This window comes from Macrobrachium nipponense, chromosome 33 (assembly GCF_015104395.2).
Source record: "Macrobrachium nipponense isolate FS-2020 chromosome 33, ASM1510439v2, whole genome shotgun sequence".
NCBI lineage: Eukaryota > Metazoa > Arthropoda > Malacostraca > Decapoda > Palaemonidae > Macrobrachium > Macrobrachium nipponense.
The window spans coordinates 57,164,490-57,173,408 of NC_087219.1; positions in this window are offsets into that span (position 1 = coordinate 57,164,490).

The following is an 8,919-nucleotide window of genomic DNA, read 5'->3' on the forward strand; positions in this document are numbered from 1 at the left end:
GGCTAGGCCAACGCGGAATCAGAGGAATTTATGGTGATAGAAATTATTTCTCGATATAGTGTGGTTCGGATCCCACACTAAGCTGTGGGTCCTGTTGCTAGGTGACCAATTGGTTCCTAGTCACGTAAAAATATCTAATCCTTCGGGCCAGCACTAGGAGAGCTGTTAATCAGTTCAGTGGTCTGGTAAAACTAAGATATACTTATGGAGTAACGAGGAGAGAGGGGGTGGGGGGTAGAGAGTGCTTCACACACAGGAAAAAAGCTTACAAATAATACTAAAAGTTATTTAAGTTGAATATTCTGTAAATCATCTCTGCCACATACTGACCTTTGGCACTAGAAGAACGTCGTTATTCCATGAACATTATTATAAGCTTGAGATGCAGTTTCACAATTAAAGCAGCATTTATGCGAGTTAATTTGATATTATTTGATTCAGCAAAAAGAAGGGTCTAAGAAACCCTCCCTGAATTTGTCTAGAATAATGAATCTAAGAAAACCGTAACTTTGGAGAGCAGCTCTTATAACGAATCAATGAGTAAGGGGACAATTCATGGCGTTATTTCGAGTTTTTCCTTTCTGAGATACGAACTGATGCACATTATTGGACATAGATTTATTACGAACTTCTCCTTATCTTGAAGGATATTCTTCGTGTCGTATGTACGAATCCTCGGAAAGAAAGGTTTGAAGAACTATTAAATGCTTGGCAGAATAGTCTTTTGCAAAAATAACAATGCAGTGGGTAATTTGGTTGTGATTCGGGTCTTAACTGCTAAGCCTTACTCGTTCTGCACTTTACGTAAAATACTGCAAAGTCTGGAAAAATAACTAAATCGTTACTGGTACAAAATCAAGACTTCGATGACCAGAACTTGTTTTTCATGGCAATGTTTAAAATTGGTAATAATCATTGTATTGAATACTTTTAAAAAGTAATCAATAAAAAACTCCCTATTAACAATCCATTATAGGAGCACAAGCAATATTCAAGAACATCAAACAAAATAATACAATTATTCTACGATAAATAAAAATCGCAACCTAGCAGGAGGAACAAGAAAGAATGGACAAACGCACTAAGAAACTAACTGGTTTTCGTTTAGGCGACATGGCGAATGTCCCCGCTTGTCACAGCTTTCTTCTGTAGAAACTATCTTGCGAGATCTGGGTTGGGATATTCAACTGATCTGTCCCTAGAACCTCCTTTTGAAGTTTTTGTATCGTGTTTCTTAGTTATGTCTTTTCTTTAGATAAAACCTAGCTTTTTTTATCATCCTTTTCTGGCATTAATCTCCATGTACATGTGAATAAAGTTTCTTCGCTGTCTCGTCACTACGGCGGATGACACATAAGTAATCTCTCTGACTTATTATAACTTTTCAATTTGATCTGGTTGTGAACTTTCAATGATTTTTAACTAAAGCTTCTCGCTCTCCCTCCCTATGTGTGTGTTTAGGTGTGTATTTATTAGGTGTTGTTAAATAAGACATATTTAACACCTCAGTTACCAAGATGCTGGCCGATATCATGATTTAACCAAAATTGATAATTCAGTAACACATCAGTCAGCCTTTTAAATACACACATACACACATACACACAGCAGTCGAGCATATAAAGCACCCGGCCATCAATCGAAATATGGCCCTCAGAGCTTCAAGGATTTTGATAAGCGCCATTTTTTTGAAATGATTGACGTCAACCAACTCTGGTAAACAGAAAAACACACGCCCCCTCAACCCCCGACCCCCGCTCCTCCCCAGGATCCTTCATCTTTTGCCTCTCACATTTCAGGAAATTAAAGCTCATCTTAAGGATACGTAAACCTCAGGATAGTAAGGCATAGTAACGTATTAGCCGCCTCTTTCTTTCTTTCTTTCATTTTCTTTATGTTTACTTTATGTACTGACTACCTATGTTAACGAATTCTTTGTTAGCGAGTTTATACTTACACAGAAAGAGGAATCAAAATGAGAGAGGGCAGATCCACGAAGAGGCAACAGAAATGAAGCTGTGATGCTGGAGAAGAAATTTATCAGAAAGGAAGGACGATGATTTCCCCAAATAACAGCGTAATTTAAGCAGTCAAGTGTAAGTTGATAAAGAAAGCATAACCACGAAGGAAGACATTGTTTAGAAAAATAATCGCACTTTAATATCACTTTGAAGCAGTATGATGACAGGAATAAAGGAATGACAAGGAAAGTGGTAGAACATAATAATCAAGAGGAAACCACAATGAAAAAAAAGAGAGAAAAAAAGAAACATCGATTTCCACAAAGGTAAAAACTTCAACGAAAACTCTATTGTTTCACCGTAAAGGGTTGGAAAGATAAACAACAATTTTTAGGCTCTAAAATATCATGGCAACAACAAAAAAGGTAAAACTCATTTAACGTGAAAAATGTCACCGTACTTTTCCCTGAAAATTGAACAAAATAGGATTAGTGCGAAATCCGAGTAAAACAGATCATTCGTTTTTGCAAAGCTAAAGGTATCACCGTGAGAGAGAGAGAGAGAGAGAGAGAGAGAGAGAGAGATAGAGAGAGAGAGAGAGAGTGAGTTTGTCTCACATGATTGCTTTTAGCTTTTTCCTCGCTCTTGCCAATCATGATTTATTTGCCTTTCATCAATAATCCAGATTATATGTCCATAGAAAAATTGATTTCAACTAAACGGCGATGGTGTTTATATTCTAGCTCGATTTTAAAAATACTAAAAAAGCGTGTTATTCAATGAAATAACAGTTCAACAAAGTTGTGACAGGTCAATGGAACTTTTTCGTAGTAAAAGGCAGAAGTAACGTTCAAAATCAAGTTTGTAAATATTCAGTAACAAATATCACAAGAGTCAACGGAGCACAAGAAGGTACAAAAGTAAGTGGCTTTTCCTGGATTCATCCACCCGAACACCGTTTTCTAATTTCTCTATATTTTTTTTATATATCTAATATCGGATGTCCCTCTGTGGGTTTATTGCGATGCTAGGATATTCAGGTCATTGAATATAAGTGCCATAACATTCACTAAATAAAAATATGGGAATTTGAGGAATATAATCATGGCCCAAAATGTTTCATGGTAACATCCAGCTTCATTAGGCAGACGAAAAACGAAAAATATGTAAGTCTGAGAAGGATAATAATTATTAAGCATTTAATTAAACTGGCAAGCAACATGCCGAAACGGTTGTCAAAATCTGTGTTGGCAGCCATTTTCGGCACATTGCTCGCCAGTTTAAGCAACCATGAGAAGACTGATAAGGAAAATAGAGAAGTTACTCTAGAGAATCAACAGTGCTGAATCAGTAATAACTTTCAATAAGACTTATTAAAAAGAGCGTCTACAACCCAAGTATAATCAGCATTTAATTAGATGAAATGCGTCAAACTAATGACAACAAATACAATTAGGCAAAGATTAAAGCTTGTATTTTCTTTTCATTGCCCACACCCCATATCCTCCTCGTCCTAATGTGTCTGTGTCCACACGGCCGCGGAAATAACAGACAAAAATACATCTTGGTGCATACGAGGGAAATGACTGACCTCCGCCAACTCCATGCAAACGGCCACCCCCCCCCCCCTCCCCCTCCCCCGTGGCACTCCAAGAAATTAAACCTGGTCTTTCTAATACAGGGACCTCCGGAAAACAAGTTTATGGAGACGGCTTTAGTTCTTTCTTTTGGGGCCTTCTTTACGAGATCTGTTTAGTGTGCTTATTTGCCTGGCTACAGATAATATGCTCTTCCGTCACCACTGCAATGTAAGGAAATGTGGTACTACTTGCTACTACGTATCATCTTCAAAGGGAGCGCCTTTCTTTCTTCCACGATTAAAAAAATTGCTCGAATAAACATGGCTTTTATATGATTCGCTTAAGTCACGTTTTTCTCTCCAACTCGTGGTTGAAGTACAAACAATATCACCCTAACATTTCTCCACTTAGCTGCAGATCTTTGTTGAATTAGCAAGAGCACCTGGGAGTCACACTCAGGTTCAAAAGGGTGGCTTAATGAATAATCACTTATTAATTAGTAGTCACTGATAAAGAAAATTACTAACTAATAAGTATATTTTGGTAGAAGACCCTCTTTTAGGAAAATGCTGTTAAAAAGAATGGCAGAATTAAGCGAGTTGATTTTATATATTGTTTTTTTCTATTTTTCTTACAATTCGCTTCTCAGGCTCAGCGATGTTTCCGAGTAACTGGCCTTATTCATTGAGCTACCTTCTTGAACCTGAGTGTGACTCCCTGGTGCTTTTGCTAATTCCCAAATATCTGCAGCAAATTCTAAGTGGAGAAATTTTAGGATGATATTATTTCTAATTCAACCATGAGATGTTTGTTTGTTTGTATGGTGTTTTTACGTTGCATGGAACCAGTGGTTATTCAGCAACGGGACCAACGGCTTTACGTGACTTCCGAACCACGTCGAGAGTGAACTTCTATCACCAGAAATACACATCTCTCAATCCTCAATGGAATGGCCGAGAATCGAACCCACGACTACCGAGGTGGAACGCTAATACCATACCAATCACGCCACCGAGGCGCTCAACCACGAGATGGAGAGAGAAAAGTGGCTTAAGCGAATCATATGAAAGCCATGTTTATTCGAGAAATTTTTTTTTTAAATTGTGGAAGAAAAAGACTTTACGAAGAACACAGCTTCATATACCAGAATTTAATGCTCCGGTCTTCACGAATAAAGGGTTTCAGCATTTTTCTTCAACAACTGCGCCGACAGGAGCGTAGTTTCTTTGTTTGATATTTTCAATTTCTAGCGAATAGGAGATTTTTAATTTGCTCATGCCAAACAAGAGTTGGTAAGGCCTTCAGCAACGAGTTGTTGTGCTGAAGATCATGTGAGAGGAAAGTTTTAAGTATGGAGAAACTTTCATTGACTTCCCCGTAGAATATAAGAAGATTGAACATTTTTCAGCATCATTAATGTTAATTACATTCGTTATACAGCAAAGCCAAGTTATCAAGGCCAATTAATAAAATAAAAGAATAAAAATAAATAAATAAATAAAAAAGGTCTCATACCTTTCCAGTCACTTAGGGTGCTGATACAATGAGTTGGACTTCATTTCTTTAACCATTTAAAAGGTACTTGAATTACCTAAACTTTCTTATTCTCTTTATTTATATGTAAGGACTTTCATACAAATATATATCTATCTACAGCTACATACAACGAAATAGTATGTAATGCTGCTGACATGACAACTATCTGCCAATCCACATTATATAATATGTATATTTTATATACAGCTATGTATGTATGTATGTATATATATATATATATATATATATATATATATATATATATATATATATATATATATATATGATATATATATATATATATATGAGTAAAAATCACGAGTTAATACGTTAGGACCTTAGAATTGCATATGACCACGAAAAAAAAAGAAGACATTTTTCTTTTCTCTTTCATTGTGTCTGAGGATGTCAATTAGTCGGAGGTACTCTCTTTCTCTGCACCTTTTCATTTTTCCATGTAGTCTATTAGACGGAAGTATATTGAGTGAAACAAAAATATGCAAGTTCTTTCTCCTTTATTGAAATGCGAAAGATTTTTAACATACTGTTTCACTTTCTTCGTAAACATATATTCTGTTTATATTTTATATCACGATATACATTATATACCATATATGTATATGTATATATTAGTCAGAAATCCAAGCGCTTTCGTCTTTACTAAGACATTGTAAAGGAGCTAATGAAATACAATTGGAGAGAAAGGTCTCATGTACACAACAAGATCAAGAATACCAGATGGTTAATTGTCAAAAGGGTAAAAATTAAAGAGATAATCCAGGATTATCAAATATCACACGGTCACAAACCTAAACAGATCTGACCCTAACCGAAATTACGAAGTATCTTTACAGTCCAAAACATGTAAAAACTGAATATATTAATTTATCATTATGACAGCATCAAGTTTAAATAAACCAAGACTTAAATTTAGAACATTACTATTATTTGACTTGATGAAACAACATTCCGTGATATTCCTTTTAACTGTATCATTACATTGGATTAAGGCTCTTGCTTTACTCCAGTTAATAGGATGATCTAAATCTCTCAATAGTACGAATAATGCATTCGATATTTGCCCAGTTCTCACAGAATATTGGTGCGGTTTGAGACGTTGTGAAAGAGATTTAGCAGTCTGTCCGTAATAGACTTTATCACACTTTTTGCAAGGAATTTCATACATGCAGCCTGGAAGATCTTTAGAAGAATTTTTGATTCCTAAACTCTTGACATTAATATTACTGAAAACAACATTTATGTTAAAAAGCTTTAAAATTCTAGGAATATCTAAAAACCTTTCATTATAGGGTAATTTTAGAATGTTATGCTTACTAAATTCAAGTTTGTCATTAGTTGAATAAAATGTTTTTCTGGTTCTTTTCCATGCCACATCTACAAAAGTCCTTGGGTTTCTAAGTTTCAATGCAATATCATAAATAGTTTTAATTTCAGCGTCAATAAACTGTGGGCTACAGACACATAAAGCCCTTAAGAACATCCCAGAAAAAACAGAGAATTTAACATTTTGATGGTGATTGGAGTAGTAATGAAAAAATGAGGCAATGTTAGTTGGTTTTCGAAAGACTGAAAAGGTGAAATTTCTATCATTTCTATGGACAGTTAAATAAAAAAAAGAAAAATTACAATTACAATTTCTTTCTTCCTCTACAGTAAATTTTATAGAAGGGACTAAATTATTGAGATTATTAAGGAATTCCTGGAGATTTTCGTGAACTGGCCAAATACAGAAAATATCGTCCACATACCTAAACCATATGACTTTTTGGGGCAAAATTCTTGGTAAGAGTTTTGTCTAAAAAAATTCCATGTAAATATTGCTAAGGACAGGAGATAAGGGATTACCCATAGCCATGCCAAACTTTTGTACAAAAAATTCCCCATTAAAACAAAATTTACTATCTTTGATACATAACCTTATGAGACTAATGAGGTTTGCTACACTTAAGGGAATGTCATGACGTTCTAATTCATCCTCCAAATATTCAAGTAAGTCATCTACGGGCACTTTTGTAAATAAAGAGACATCAAAACTAACCATATTAAAATCAAAATTCAAATTTAAACTATTCAATTTGTTTATAAAATCAACATTGTTTTTAACATTCGTGTTAGAAATGTTTCCTACCAAAGGAGTAAGAATTTTTAAAAGCCATTTAGATAAATTATACGTAACTGAGCCCACTGAACTAACGATTGGCCTGATAGGGTTATTGATTTGATGTGTCTTGACTAAACCATACATATAAGGTAGGGAGGCGCATTGCGGTGTAAACTGTTTAATTAAAATCGTTTAAGCCCTTCAAAATGGATTTAATTTGTTTATTAAAATGGGAGTTCACTGTCTGTGTAGGGTCAGACCCCAGTTTCGTATAAGTATCAGTATCATTTAGCAATGTCATTATTTTACTTACATAGTCACTTTTATTCATTATTACCACTGCGTTAGATTTATCTGCTTTTGTCACTTTCACTGTTTCGTCTTCTTTAATTTTCTTAAAAGCCTGGAGAAATCTCACGGGTACATTAGGGGGAGAAGGTTTACTCATAGCACCATACACAATACCTTTACAAATATTGATATCATCAGGGCATAGATTTTTGAAAAGTCGACACAGTCCAGGTTACCATTAAATACACCAAAGCTTAACCCATATCCCAAAGCCGCTGTCGTAGAACTATCCACTGGTTTGTCTGATAAATTAATCATGAAGTCTACGTTAGCATGCTTCAGCTTGACTTGAAGCTTCCTTTCAAGACGGTTGCAGCACTTTCTCAATTTACCGTAGCAATAATCCAGCATCCGATTCTTCCAATCAACAGGAACCATCTGATTAAAGCCATACCGTCTGCTCCTTGACAATGTCTTAGTAAAGACGAAAGCGCTTGGATTTCTGACTATCATTTTCCTCTGGTATTCGCTTATTTAATGAAGTCACGTGCATCTACTGTGATTTTTCAAATATATATATATATATATATATATATATGTATATATATATATATCATATATATATATATATATATATATATATATATATATATATATATATATATATATATATATATATATATATATAATATATATATATATAATGTACTAGGCAATTTCCACCTTGCAACCAGAATAACTACACCGGAAGTTCGATGACGCATCCTCTGCCAGAGAAGACATCTGAGGTAACTGAGCATCACCCTATGAGGAGAACTGCTCAAGTCTCAGTCTCGTCGAAACTTCGGATCCTCTCACTCTCTTCCTAGTTACGACACTCGGGACATTCCGGGAACTTTGGAAAAGTTTTTAACAAGATCTTAATTTTTTAATGAGATTGGTGGTTTTCGTAGTTACTCGTTCAGAGCTCGACAGTCTCGTCTGTAAGGTCGAAAATACCTGTGAGTCCAGGATAATCAAGTCCTAATGAGCGTTTTGATTAGCTGTTTACTCGTTATGCGGTAAAAACCAGCGGGAAAGCGTGTGTGTGTGTGTGTGTGTGTGTGTGTGTGTGTGTGTGTGTGCATGTGTTAACCGCCTACGGAAGGAGAAACCAGGATTTGCAGTAGAGTGAATATGAATGAGAATAAGTGATAGGGAACGAGCGAGGCCAAAACGAAGAATGAAAATGATATAGGAAGGACGATAATCTGAGATCTAAAGTAAATGTTGAGATGATGATGATGAGGAAACCGAACTCGTGCGAGAATGATCATTACACCGAGCTTCCTCCCAAAGGAATTTTCTTGATGAGCGTGGAATTCGTAGCAGAACAAGTTGAGGAGATTGGACAGATTAGCTGGAAGAAAATCAAAAGGGAATCGAGGAG